The sequence below is a fragment of the Trichechus manatus genome, unplaced genomic scaffold (assembly GCF_000243295.1).
Source record: "Trichechus manatus latirostris isolate Lorelei unplaced genomic scaffold, TriManLat1.0 scaffold00057, whole genome shotgun sequence".
In the NCBI taxonomy this organism is placed as follows: Eukaryota; Metazoa; Chordata; class Mammalia; order Sirenia; family Trichechidae; genus Trichechus; species Trichechus manatus.
Window position 1 is genome coordinate 7,259,736 of NW_004443993.1, and position 14,567 is coordinate 7,274,302.

General features: G+C 38.5%; 1 pseudogene; it reads left to right on the forward strand.

Moving 5' to 3' along the window:
• The first annotated feature begins 562 nt into the window (after nucleotides 1–562).
• The window catches only part of LOC105756398 (zinc finger protein 555-like), a 376,219-nt pseudogene continuing 362,214 nt past the window's right edge, over nucleotides 563–14,567 (forward strand).

Below are 14,567 nucleotides of genomic sequence, written 5' to 3' on the forward strand. Positions count from 1 at the left end.
TAAATCCTCACCAAGCAATTGTGTGGTTCTCACACCAGCAGCATCAGCTTCTCCTTGGAGTTTGTGAGGAATGCAGAGTCACGGGCTTCATCGGAGCCCAGTGTAGTTAGCCGGAGTTTAAATGCCTTCTGCCCACCCCCTCCAGTCAGCCCCTCACCAGGCTCCCCTTGTTTTCTGTGCTTCATCATGCTGGATTTTTGTTAAATGTTTTTGGTCATAGAAAAAGTAAGATTATGGCTGGAGGAATATATCCTCCTCCTTCTAATTTAATGGTTATAGGCATTTAAGATAGACGAAGAATTTAGAAACATGAGTTGGAACTAGTATGTGCATTCACGACCATATTTATCTCAAATTCAGGAGGAAAATAGAGGCACATTTTGAGGAATTTCTTTGACTGTAGGGCAGACATTTTTGTCATGATTGTGTGAGAAACAATGTGACCAACACTAGTTGGTCTGCTGTAAAATGTGATGTGGCTGAACAAGCTTTATAGAGGTAATGAGGCACTTACAGAGATCACACATCCAGTGTTTGTCCAAGATCTTAAAGCTTGGCTGAGATGGGATCTGTGCGAGATTGGATGCAGGTGATTCAGCCACACTTTTTGCTACCAAAGAACTACACTTCCTAATAGATTGAAGGCTTCTTGGAGCAAAAACTGCATATTCACATTGTCAGAGCAGCAAATGTTGAGAATGAGGGCAAATTGGGAGACGTGTGTAATGATCATAATCAGAATATTTGAAGAGATCCCAGAAGGTCAGCCACACTAAAGTGTTGCAGAAAGTATCTCATCTTTCGTAATCAGTATTTTACAAAGTACCCTTGCTTAAATAAAAACGAAATGTACAACTATTAGAAAGTCATGATTTATAGTAAATAATCTTGAAGGTAAAGAAGTAACAAATCGAGTAAATAATATGTGGCACCTGTAATATGGCTAGAGAATATGTTTCTTATTAAGCCAGTGTAATAATATAGAATGAAGGTAATATGTGTATATCAAATACATTGAAAGCAAGAGTAAGAGAATATATTTTACATAGAAAAAATGCAAAAAAAAATAGAAATACTGGAAAGTCAAGTAGGGAGTCCCTGGTTTCCTCAAACTGTTAAGATTACCAGCTGAAAGATTGTCAGTTCAAACCCACCTAGATGTGCCTTGGATGACAGACCTGGCAATCAGCTACTGGAAAGACATCCTTGAAAACTCTGTGGAGCATTCTATTCTGCATACATGCGGTTGTGTCCCTGCCTTCAAGTTTTTTGGGTATATATCTGTTGTTGTTAGATACCATCGAGTCGATTCTCAACTCATAGTGACCCCATGTTAGAGTAGAACTGCCCCATAGGGTTTTCTAGACTGTAATCTTTATGGGAGCAGATCACCAACCAAGTCTTTCTCCTGTGGAGCTGCTGGGTGGGTTCAAACTGTCAACCTTTCCATTACCAGTTGAATGCTTAATCATTTACTCCACCAGGGCTTCTAAGAATGGAAATTACTGGCTCATGGGATAATTGTATGTTTAATTTGATGAAGAACTGCCAAAGTTTTCCACAGAGGCTGCACCATTTTACAGTCCCTCCAATATTTTCCCCACATTCTCCTTAATTCTAGTTGTTTTCTGATAGTAGCTGTCCTAGTAGGGGTGAAGTGGTATCTCATTTTGGTTTTGTTTGCATTTCCCTAGTCACGAACGGCATCAAACGTCTATGTGTTTATTGGGCATTTGTATACTTCTTTGGTGAAATATCTATTTAAGATTTTTGTCCATTTTTAAAATGGTTTGTCTTTATGTTGCTGAGTGGTAGGAGTTATTTATATATTGTAGATATTAAACCCTTATCATATATATGACTTCCAAGTATTTGCTCCCATTCTGTAGGTTGTCTCTTCATTCACATTCTTGGTAAAGTATTTTGATGCACACAATTTTCAGTTTATTGTTTTGTCTTTTGTTGCTCATGCTTTTGGTATCATATTTAAGAATCCATTGTTGAAAATTAGTATGCAGAGAAAATAAATGTCCTTATTTTTTAAAATTGTAAAAATATTGCATGTTTCAAAAAGTTCAAAAATGAGTAGAGGAAAAAGGATCATCAAACACCGCTTGTAATCTCAACATTAATAACAATGTGTGGTGCCTTGTCTTTTTTTTTCTTTCCTTCCCTTTATATAGTTATTGTAGAAGTATACTACCTTTTTAGACTGGAGATCTCCTTGGAAACATGACTGGTAGTATAGTCACTTCATGTCAAATTGAAACCCTCATTCAAAACTACTGAATTTTCCTAGTTCAGAATCTAAGAGTTGCCCCTCTGGTAACTCCACAGTATCAACTTACATTTCCTAAAGGCCTAATCCGTGCCAGAACTGTGCTCTTCCTTTCCTCTAGATTGAAGCTTCAGAAGTGGGAATGGACCCTGTTTCTGAGGTCACAGTTTGATTCTTTATGATCAGAGGGTGGATTGTGGGGCTGGTAGGGAGCTTGAGAGTCAGATTGGAGGAGGCAATGGCAGCAGGTCATTTAGAACCATGCTGACCACTCTGGGCCTTTTGAAGGCCCGTGGACAGCCACTGATGGGCATTAAGCAGGGATGGGTGTGAGTATGTGATTTAAAACAGAACACTCCAGTTATTGTACTGCAAACAGATTTTGGAAATGACAATCATTATTGGATGACGTGAAGCCGGAGCTTATTTTGAATAAATTAAGGAAGAGTGAGGCAGCCTAGAGATGGAGATTTGTTATAGATCAGGAAGTTAGTGGAATGATAAAATGTCGATGAAGATGATTCAAAGGGCATTAGTAGATAGAATGTTCATTCCTTGAGTTACAGGCTATAGAGCAGTGAATGCTTCTTGAACTCGAATGTCGATGTGGATAAGCCAGAGATCTTGTTATAATGTGGATTTTGATTCAGCAAGTCTGGAGTGGGGCTTGAGGCTCTGTACCAAACAAGCTTCTAGTTAATGTAGAAAATAAGAAGTATAGAAATAAGAATGTGAATAAAAATTAGGCCATGCTATTGAATAATAAAAGGAAGAATAATGCTTAAAGGAGAGAGAGAACATTCACACTGAAACCAAGAAATGAGAGAGTAGGAATCAGCTTGATGGGGAAACGGGTGGAAGGAAATGAGCACAAAAGTGGGAGATGGCTCCTTAGAGAAAACCTAAAGATTTTCCGATTTGTTTTTTGACTGATTTATTATAAGATTGAAAGAGAAACTGTTCAGGAATCCTCCCAGATTTCTCAAAAGCTTAAGAACTTGTGGTGTCATGATTTGAGAATGAAGGAGGGGAGTAAAAGCTCAAGGGGAAGAAAGAAATGTTCATTACAAAAGCAGCAGGAAAGATACTGATCATGTTAAGTTATACATGATATATACAGTTTTGTATATACAATGTTATACAGAAGGATTTTAACTGCACATAATTAAACATCTCTGAAGCATGATGAGGTCATTGACCAAACTTGAAAAATAATGTTCTTCCTGAAATTCACCCATGTTTATATCAAATAACAGTGCATGTGTTGATCTACAAGGGAAAAAAGTTACATAGGTGAACCCACTATCTCAACCTTGAACCCCTGAGTCTCTGGAGGAAATCAGGTTGAAGTTTTCCAAACTGTCCAGGCCTGGATGCTTCTCGTGCTATGTGATGAGTAAGTTCCTTCATCTGTAATGTTGCCAGAAGGAAGAGGCCTGTGGAGCTGTGTGAAGAATGCAAGTGTGTGCTCTGGAAGCCTGGAGGCAGATCTGCCTTAAATGCAGCTGCGCTCAGGGTGGAGCATTGCCTGGAGCCTGGGAGGAAGCCCTGCGCAGGGAAAGAGCTGAAGGCCAAGAACCTGTCACTCCCTCCTTACTCAACAGTTTCTCCTCCCCATCTTCTTCCATTTTAGGTCTTAAATGTGGCACAGTGAGAATTAGTCCAGTGTAGGGCAACCATCTTGCACATCCATAAATCACAAGAATTTCAACTGCTCGGACTGGTGTGTGGAGCAAACATTATTCATCTGCCTCCAAACTGCCTAGTGGCTTTGCTTCCACTCCTATCCTTCTTACTGAAGTGGCTTCTTGGGCTTAGACATGACATTCTCTTAGAATTCCAGAAGCTGGAGCTAAGGAAATGGTGAGTACTACAGAGAGCTGGGTTATTTTTAACGTAAGGGAGTGAGGCTCGATATGAAATTTTGGGAAACGAGCTGTGATCATCTATGGGTCCTGTGGTTCCTCAATGAGGTAAAAAGGTGGCACAGGAGGCCAAGGGACTGAGCCCTAGGAGACATCCTAAGGCCCTGCTCCACTTGCCACTGGACCTTTCATCTATGCATATGTGATTTTTCAAGATTTGGATGCCTGGGGTCACCTTCCACATGTGACTCTCAGAGCTGGCACCATGGGGCCTTAACATCCCCACCCTGAGCCTCGGTGCTCTGTGTTGAATGACAATGTCCTGAGCAGAGCCTGAAGATGGAGCAGTTCTGGCTGGGGAGGCTGAGCCCCAGACCCTCCAGAGCCATCCTGTCCCATCACTGCAAACAGTGTTCTTGGTTTCCCCCAGGCACTGTAGCCTTTTCTGTGCAGTTCTAAAACTACAGCTCTACATCTCCTGTTGTATGTTAGGCTAGAAAACGAGGGAGAACTTTCTTAGGGAAGGGCCATGACTCTTTATGGAGTCGTGGGTGGGGCTTGGTGCTCTCATGATGTCACCCAAGATATGAGGCTGAGGAGACTGAGTCTAACTGGATACTGTGTGGGGTCTCCAGACCTGTCTTTTTTTCCTGTGGGGAGTGCTTTTGCCTTGAGGTTTTCAAGTGTGTGAAAAGTACGATTGTTCAGTTGAGGTCCTTGTCCTCTCACCTATACAGAGAGCTGGTATTAAATGCCTACAATCTTTGACTGCTCTCTGTAGTCTTGAATTAGAATCTAAAATTAAAGCGCTCTCTTTTGCTAGAGAAGCTCAGCACATGATTTGTCAGTATTTAAGTTACTGAGTTTACAGCTTCCACTGGAATAAAGTTTCCAGATCAGTTGGTGTGTTTCCACTGATTAGTTTTCAATTTAATGGATATAAACTTCTCAAACACAGAGGAATACCTGTTCTAACTGAAGTAAAAGTTACTCTAAAGCTTACTTAAATCTTGAGAAGGTTCTTAAAGACCCCTGTTACATTTAACAAGTCATGCCAGAACTCTTAATGTGTTAAATATTTTAGCTATTTTGCAAACATTCTCCTGGCTGAGATAAAACGGATGTACAGACTCTGATATATCCCTGGTTACTGTGTTTACAAAGAACTTTAATATATACTTACCTGATTTGCACAAGTGTATTGGACTGTGTAATAACAATTGGGCCTTAAATGATTAAATGATTTTGTTATTTGGAATGTGAATTCCTAGTAAAAACACTTAATGTCTCATTTGATTTATATTATGTTTAAAAGTCAACATGTCATTGTTTGTTGCTGTTAGGTGCCACTGAGTTGGTTTCAACTCATAGCGACCCTGTGTACGACAGAAGGCAACACTGCCCGGTCTTGCACCATCCTCACAATCGTTATGCTTAAGCCCATTGTTGCAGGCACTGCATCAATCCATCTTGTTGAGGGTCTTCCTCTTTTTCACTGATTCTCTACTTTATCAAGCATGATGTCCTTCTCTAGGGATTGATCCCTCCTAATAACATGTCCAGAGTGAGATGTATTCTCGCCATCCTTGGCCTCTAAGGCATTCTGGTTGTACTTCTTCCAAGACAACAGATTTGTTCGTTCCTTTGGCTGTCCATGGTATATTCAGTATTCTTCTCCAACACCACAATTCAAAGGTGTCAATTCTTCCGTCTTCCTTATTCATCGTCCAGCTTTCACATGCGTATGAGGCAATTGAAAAGAACATGGCTTGGGTCAGGCGAACCTTAGTCTTCAAGATGACATCTTTGCTTTTCAACACTTTAAAGAGATCTTTTGCAGCAGATTTGCCCAATGCAATGTGTCTGTTAATTTCTTGACTGCTGCTTCCATGGGTGTTGATTGTGGATCCAAGTAAAATGAAATCCTTGACAGCTTCAGTCTTTTCTCTATTTATCATGATGTTGCTTATTGGTCCAGTTGTGAGGATTTTGTTTTCTTTATGTTGAGGTGTAATTCATATCGAACGCTGTGGTCTTTGATCTTCATCAGTAAGTGCTTCAAGTCCTCTTCACTTTCAGTAAGCAAGGTTGTTTTATCTGCATAACGCAGGTTGTTAATGAGTCTTCCTCCAATCCAATTGAAAAAATTATGTTTTTCCAATAGATAATACCTTCAAAGTTCAAAAGTGAATGGGAATTTTAAAAGTATACTTTATGAAGCCTTGTTCATTGTATTGTTCTTATCCAGCCTATTCCTCTTCCCCCAGCTTCCTTTAAATAACCAGCTTTATTACTTTTCTGAAGCATCTTGCCAGGGTTTATGTAAAAGCAAGCAATTAGAAATAGAAATTTTTATTTCCCCTAGTTTGTTAGACAAAAGGTAGCATGGAATTTATTTTTACTTTTTAATGAACAAATTAACTTGGTAATCTTTTCATAACAATACATGTTGTTGTTGTTAGGTGCTGTCAAGTCAGTTCCAATTCATATCGACCCAGTGTATGACAGGACGAAAAACTGCCCGGTCCTACGCTATCCTCAGAATCGTTGCTATGTTTGAGTCCATTGTTGCATCCACTGTGTCAGTCCATCTCATTGAGGGTCTTCCTCTTCCTCCCTGACCCTCTACTTTACCAAGTATGATGTCCTTCTCCAGGGACAGGTCCCTGCGGATAACATGTCCAAAGTATATGAGATGAAGTCTCGCCATCCTCGCTTCTAAGGAGTAGTATGGCTGTACTTCTAAGACAGATTTGTTCTTTCTTCTGGCAGTCCGTGGTATATTCAATATTCTTTGCCAACACCGTAATTGAAAGACATCAACTCTTCTTCAGTCTTCCTTAGTCATTGTCCACGACTTGCTTGGGTCAGGCGTACTTTAGTCCAAAAGTGACATCTTTGCTTTTTAAAACTTTAAAGAGGTCTTTTGCAGCAGATTTGCCCAATATAATACGTGGTTTGATTTATTTATTTCTTTTTTATTGTACTTTAGATGCAGTTTACAGAACAAACTAGTTTCTCATTAAAGAGTTAGTACACATATTGTTTTATGACATTGGTTAACAACCCCGCAACAAGTTAACACTCTCCCTTCTTGACCTTAGGTTTCCTATTACCAGCTCTCCTGTTCCCTCCTGCCTTCTAGTCTTTTCACCTGGACTGGTGTGCCCCTTTAGTCTTGTTTTGTTTTATAGGTCTGTCTAATCTTTGAACCTCAGGAATGACTTCATTACTAAGCTAAAATACTTGGTTTGATTTCTTGACTACTGCTTCCATGGGCGTTGACTGAGAATCCAAGTAAAATAAAATCCTTGACAACGTCAATCTTTCCTTCATTTATCATGATGTTTCTTATTGGACCAGTTGTCAGGATTTTTGTTTTGAATTAAGGTGTAATCCATACTGAAGACTGTAGTCTTTAATCTTCATCAGTAAGTGCTTCAATTCCTCTTCTTATTCAGCAAGAAAGGTTGTGTCATCTGCATATCACAGGTTGTTAATGAGTCTTCCTCCAATCCTGATGCTGCGTTCTTCATATAGTCCATCTTCTTGGAGTATTTGCTCAGCATACAGGTTGAATAAGTATGGTGAAAGGATACAACCCTAATTTTAAACCACACCTTTCCTGATTTTAAACCACACAGTATCCCCTTATTCTCTTCAAACAACTGTCTCTTAGTCTAAGTACAGTTTCCGCATGAATAAAATTTAAGTGTTCCGGAATTCCCATTCTTCGCAATGTTATGTATAATCTTTTATGATCCACACAGTCGAATGCTTTTGCATAGTTAATAAAACACAGGTAAACATCTTTCTGGTATTCTCTGCTTTTAGCCAAGATCCGTCTGACATAAGCAGTGATGTCCCTCATTCCACATCCTCTTAATCCGGGTTGAATTTCTGGCAGTTCTTTGTGGATTTACTGCTGCAACTGTTTTTGAATTGTCTTCAACAAAATTTTACTTGCAGGTGATATTAATGATATTGTTGATAATTTCCCCATTCTATTGGATAACATTTCTTTGGAATGGGCATGCATGTGGATCTCTTCCAGTCGGTTGGCCAGCTAGTTTTCTTCCAGATTTCTTGGCATAGACAAGTGATCAGTTCAGGTGTAGCGTCTCTTTGTTGAAACATCTCAATTGGTATTCCGTCCATTCCTGGAGACCTGGTTTTTGCCAGTGCCTTCAGTGCCGCTTGGACTTCTTCCTGCAATATCATCGGTTCTTGATCATATGCTACCTCCTGAAATGGTTGAATGTTGACCAATTGTATTTGGTTCAATATCTCTGTATTCCTTCCATCTTCCCTTGATACTTGTATCGTTCAGTATTTTGCCCATAGAATCCTTTAGTACTGCAACTCGAGTCTCGAATTTTTTCTTCAGTGTTTCAGCTCTCACTTTGACCCTAAACCTACCCCAGCCCCAGTTGTAACCTAACCCTAAACCCTAATTGTAAACCTAACTCTAATTTTTTTTTAAGTATTGTGTTTTCAGTGAAAGTTTACACAGTGAATTAGGTTCCCATTTGACAATTTCTATACAAATTGTTCAGTGGCATTAGTTACATTTTTCACAGTGTGTCAATATTCTCTTTGTGTCTAGTTTTTCCATTACCAGTGCTCTAGTTTCCCTGCTCCCTTATCTTCACATCTTTGCTTTAGTGTAATTGTTGACCTTTTGGTCTCATGTTGATAGTTTTTTATGTACTCATGGGTAATATCCTTTATTTTGTGTGCCAGTCTGTTATGTTGCTAATAGGTGACCTCAGGGAATAGTTTTATTTCAAGGTTTAAAGAGTATCTCAGTGTGATAGTCTCTAGGAGTCCTCCAGTCTCAACTGATCCAGTAAGTCTGGACTTTTTAGGAATCTGAGTTCTGTTTTGCATTTTTATCCCATTCTATTAGGGTACATCTATTGTGGCCCTAATCAGAACAGTTGATAGTGATTGCTGGGCACCATCTAGTTCTGGTTTCAGGGTAGATGAGGCCATGGCTTGTGTACACTACTAGTCCTGTAGACTAGTTTTCTTGTCTGACTTTGATTTCCTTTTTTCTCTTTTGCTCCTGATGAGTAGAGACCAATAGTTATATCTGAGATGGCTACTTGCAAGCTTTTAAGACCCCAGACTTTACTCACCTCGCTAGGATGTAGAACTTGAACTTTGTGAACTATATTATGCCAGTTGACTGAGTCATCCCATGAGAGTAGGGTCCTAAGCCTTCAAACCCAGAAAACCAATCTTACAAGGTATTTGGTTATGTCTGAGAATTGTCGGTAACTGTGTCCCCTATCAATATATATGCATGCATACATGTATCTGTACGTACACATAGATACTTCTGTCTGTGTACACATATGTAAACACCTGTACCTACTCGTACACATATATGCCTTTACCCATATTTAATGTGGCCATACACTTGTTTTTTAGTTATTGCTAGTGTTGGTGCCAAATTGTGTATGTCATATTCTTCTTTAGCACAAACATCCTTTTTCCTTGTGTGCTTCTTAGTGGCATTGTTTACTTTGGTCAGTCTGTGCTCATTACACCCACATTTGGTGCTACTTTTCCCTATTACCAAAAATAACAAGCATCTAGGAGCTAGAGAGTGATTCCTGCTCCCCCACCCCCACCCATCCCTGGTAACCACCAATGAACATTGTTCTGTCTATATATATATCTGTACTTGTTTTCTTTTAAAAGTAGGATCATGAGTATTGCTCCTTATTTCACTTAGCATTATGTCTTTCAGATCTATCCATGTTATAATAAATTTCATGGAGTCATCATTGTTCTTTATGGTTGCATAATATTCCACAACCAGTAAGCAACATCATGATAAACGGAGAAAATATTGACGTTCTCAAGAATTTCATTTACTTCCTCATCCTCTTTTCACCCTGTGCTTCATGTTTTGTTGAGTTATCTGGTGGGCCTTATTTTTATGGAAAGAGATGAAATTGTTCACAATAAAATGATAATCTGAATTAGATCATATCTATTATCTTTTCCATGTTTTCTAACTGTTGTAGACCATAAAGAGAGAAGGGAAAAGAATAGAATTGGTCACAGTCAAACTGTGGAGAGATTATTTCAATGTGTTGGAAGTCTGTGAGACAGGATGCAATCAGTGAGGAAGTGAATGTAGTTAGTGAAGGGAAGAATCTGGTGGCTATACCTTAGGTAGACCTTGGTAGAACACAAATAATTGTGTCAAATCCCTGTGAATTCTCAGTTCCCTAGGACTGTCAGTCTCACCCTTCCTCTTGCATACATTGGAGTACATGGTACACTGCTGATGCAGAATGTGTGGGATGTTTTAGGACTCAGTGGTAATTGAGGATGTGGCCATGGTCTTTACCCAGAAGAGTGGCATTGCTGGATCTTGCTCAGTAGAAACTCTACAGAGATGTGATGATCAAAACCTTCAGAAACCTGGCCTCAATAGGTAGGGATGGCATAATTTTTATTTAATCCTTTCTTGAACAAAAATATTGTACTTGTCAACTTTGTTCCAGTATATGGGCTGAGCAATTAGAATGAACTGTTAAATAAAACGGGCGTGATCCCTGGCTCTATGGAGCTTACCTATCCTGGCTTATCCACGAATGTAAAGCTCTATTCCAGTGAGTTTTCATTTCTCTTATGATTAAAAGCTTTGAGACTCTTTCAGTATTGCAAGTGCATGAGTTGTGTTCAGGGATCACTTTGGGGCATTGAGAGATTTGTGGTTTGGGATGTTGTAGAGAATTTTTACTGTGTTTATTACAAGTTTGACATGATTTTTTGCTGCAAATAAACTGACACCTGCTCATCTTCAAAGACCCTGAAGAGCAAAGTATTGGCTCAGTGTCAGAGAAATGTTCATTGCTCTGCACTGTTTTCACTCATAATATTCATTTCTCCATGAGCACCATGTCAGCTACACCTATTTGTTCTCCCAGAGAAGCTAGGGAAATATCTGAGAAAAGTGAAGATAGGACTCATCCAGGGCCACTGTGTTGGTGAGCAACAGGAAAGCAGTAATTTTTTGAAGGACCAGCCCTGCATGGAGAGAATTAGATTTGACTCAGTCTGCTAGAAAAAAGTCTTTTTTGGGTTGAGGAGACAACTTCACAGATACTGAACTTATTTTGCTGATTATCGATTCTCTCACACCTGTGGTCATGGAGAAATACGTTCATCTTGTAATGTTATATGTGTGTTGTGTCAAATACCTTTCTACTTAGTTCTCATAATTATAACAATTTATGTCACTGTCACTCTCTTAGTAAACTGCTTTTTCACCATTACCAAAATACTGAAACAGCGAAATGTGTTTAATCTTTCTTTGATCACAGCAGCCTTTTTCCCCCTAATAATTCCTTTCCTTTTTGTTTCATGCTGGAACCTCAACTTGATTCATTGGCTCAGTCTCTCAAAAACTTATTGATGGAGGAGAGTCATCCAGTGAACATATAATGGTGCAATTCCTGAAGAATAACACCTGGTCTTCCATGTTAGGAGAAATCTCTGAATCGCATGACATTAAAGATCAGCATAAAAACCAGGGAAGATACTTGAGGTGAGTATCATTCAAACAAGACAAAACAGTACCTCAAGAGAAAGTCCTCAAGTATCATTAAAGTATACACATATATTTAAGTGTATTATACATATACACATATATGTGCGTATTTATATAGATACAGAAATATAAGTATAGAGATACTTAGCTGTAAAATTATGTTTTCAGAAAATTTTCACAGTATACCATTTCCATAAATGTGAGTTAGATATTGAATATATGAAACATATTTTACTTGTATTCAATTATCAGAAAGCCTTGTATTTTAGAAAAACAGTGACGGTAATTGGAATATCTTTGCTAGATGATTTCACCTATGAAACATAAGACAAGTCAGGGCAAAAACCATGTATATTCAGTCTGGTAAAGGTGAAATGGGAACAAATTTATTTCCAATACCATGTTGGCTATTTTTAACAGAAGGCATACTATAGAGAACCTCCCTGAATGTAATGAATGCAGTCATTGTGGGAAAATCTTCAGCCAGATTCACAGTCTTACTGTGGTAAAAAGAAATCTTCCACAAGTAAATCCTTTTAAATGCTGTGAATGTGGAAGAGCCTTCAAGGATCACTCATCACATAAGCCTCATACCGGATCTCACACTGAATGCAACACCTATCAGTGTAAGAAATGTGGAGAAGCCAATAGTTGTCCCTCTTACCTAACTAAGCACTCATATGAGAACCCTTACTGGAGAGAAACCCTATAAATGTAAGGTTTGTGGGAAAGGCCTTATTTGTATCTCAACCCTTGAGAATCTTGTGACAACACTCACTGGGAAAGATTTCTGCAGTTTTTTTCTCATCCTTTCGGAGACATGTGAGAAGCCATAAGCATGAATGTAAAGAATGTTATGAAACCGATACTCGTTCATCATCCCTCATTTTACATAAAAAATTTCATGACGGAGGTAACCCTTATGAATGTAAGGAATGTGGGAAAGCCTTTAGTTCTTCCTCCATGCCTCACTAAACATAAAGGAATTCACAGTGGAGATAGGCCATATGAATGTTAGGAATGTGGGAAAGCTTTTAGTAATTGTTCATCTCTCACTGCACATATAAGAACTCACAGTGGAGTGAGGCCTTATGAATGTAAGGAATGTGGTAAAGCATTTATTTGTTCCTCATTCCTAACTAATCGTATAAGAATTCACAGTGGAGAGATTCCTTATGAAAGTAGAGAATGTGGGAAAGTCTTTAGACACTCCTCAAACTTCACTTATACTGCAGGTGTAAGTATTCACACTGGAGAGAGACCTTATGACTGTAAGGAACATAGGAAAATCTTTAGTCAGTCATCACACCTCACTAAACATATATGAACTCCATGGAGAGGCCTTATAAATGTAAGGAATATGGGAAAACCTTTACTTCTTTCTTAAACCTCACTTCGATCCAAGAACTTCTAGTACAGGGAGGTCTTTTCAACATAAGGAATGTGGGAAAGTCTTTAATCAGGTCTCATCCCTCACTACACATATAAGAACTCACAGTGGAGAGACTATGGCAAAAGTGAGATGTTTCTTATTGCTATAATTTCAAACAGCAAATTGCTGAAATTCTATGATTACAGAGACTTTCAGTGAGTAAGAAAGCAATAGTAAATCAAAGAAAGAGTCATTAGAGCTAAGGCAGTCCCCAGATTGTGAATATCTGACATATGAACGACTTATACTCAAGAACAGACTGCCATAGAGCCTACTGTATTAAAAATTTGAGGTAAATATAATGGTTCAAAATAACTTTGTGACGCTCATGAAAACATTGCACGGCTTCAGCAGTTCATTAGCTCAAGGAAGGGGAACGCCGCCCACCTTTTTTAGTCAGATCACGTTTTATTAACACTGTGTTGAATGTGTAACTTTGTATTTGGCTTAAATTTTCCTCTTATTTACCCTTGTAACCATGATTCCAAAGCATAAGTCTGATGAAAGTGTTGGTGATGCAACAAAGAAAAGGAAAATGATCACTATTGAAAATAAAGTGGAAATAATAAAGCAATTGGAAAGAGGTGAAATGCTATCCATCATTGGAAAAGCGTTAGGCTACAGTCAGTCAATGATCAGAACAATTTTAAAGGATAAAGTGAATAATGGAGCAATGAAAGGCTCTGCCCCAATGAAAACTACAATTATTACTAAGCAATGCAGTGGTTTAATTATTGAAATGGAAAGGCTATTGATAATTTGGTTAGATGATCAAAATCATCATAATATGCCTATTAGCCTTAATTTAGTGCAAGAGAAGGCTGGAAGACTCCAATGCTTTAAAAGCTGCACTTGCAGTAAATGTGATTGTGATGAAGAATTGTTGCAAGTAGGGATTGGTTCGATCATTTCAAAGTGAGGGAAAATTTACATAATATAAAAGTGCAAGATGAAGTAGCGAGTGCAGATGTAAATGCTGTAGGTAATTTTCTTGTAAAGTTGAAGAAAATTATTGAGGAGGGAAGTTATTTGCCAGACCAAATATTTAATGTAGATAAAACTAGCTTATTTTGAGAAAAAAAAATACCTGAAAGGACCTACGTTTCGAAAGAGGAAAAAAATGCACCAGGGCATAAGGCATCGAAGGATAGACTAAAGTTACTGCTTGGAGGTAATGCATCCAGGGATTTCAAGTTCAAGCCTTTGCTTATGTATCACTCCCTAAATCCGAGGGCCCTTCACCGTAACATTAAGACATGTCTTCCCATTATTTGGAAGGCAAATGCAAAGGTTTGAGTTACAAATGCCGCCTTTTTTTTTTTTTTATTTTTTATTGTACTTCAGGTGAAGGCTTATAGAACAAATAGTTTCTCATGAAACAGTAGTACACATATTGTTTTATGACATTGGTTAACAACC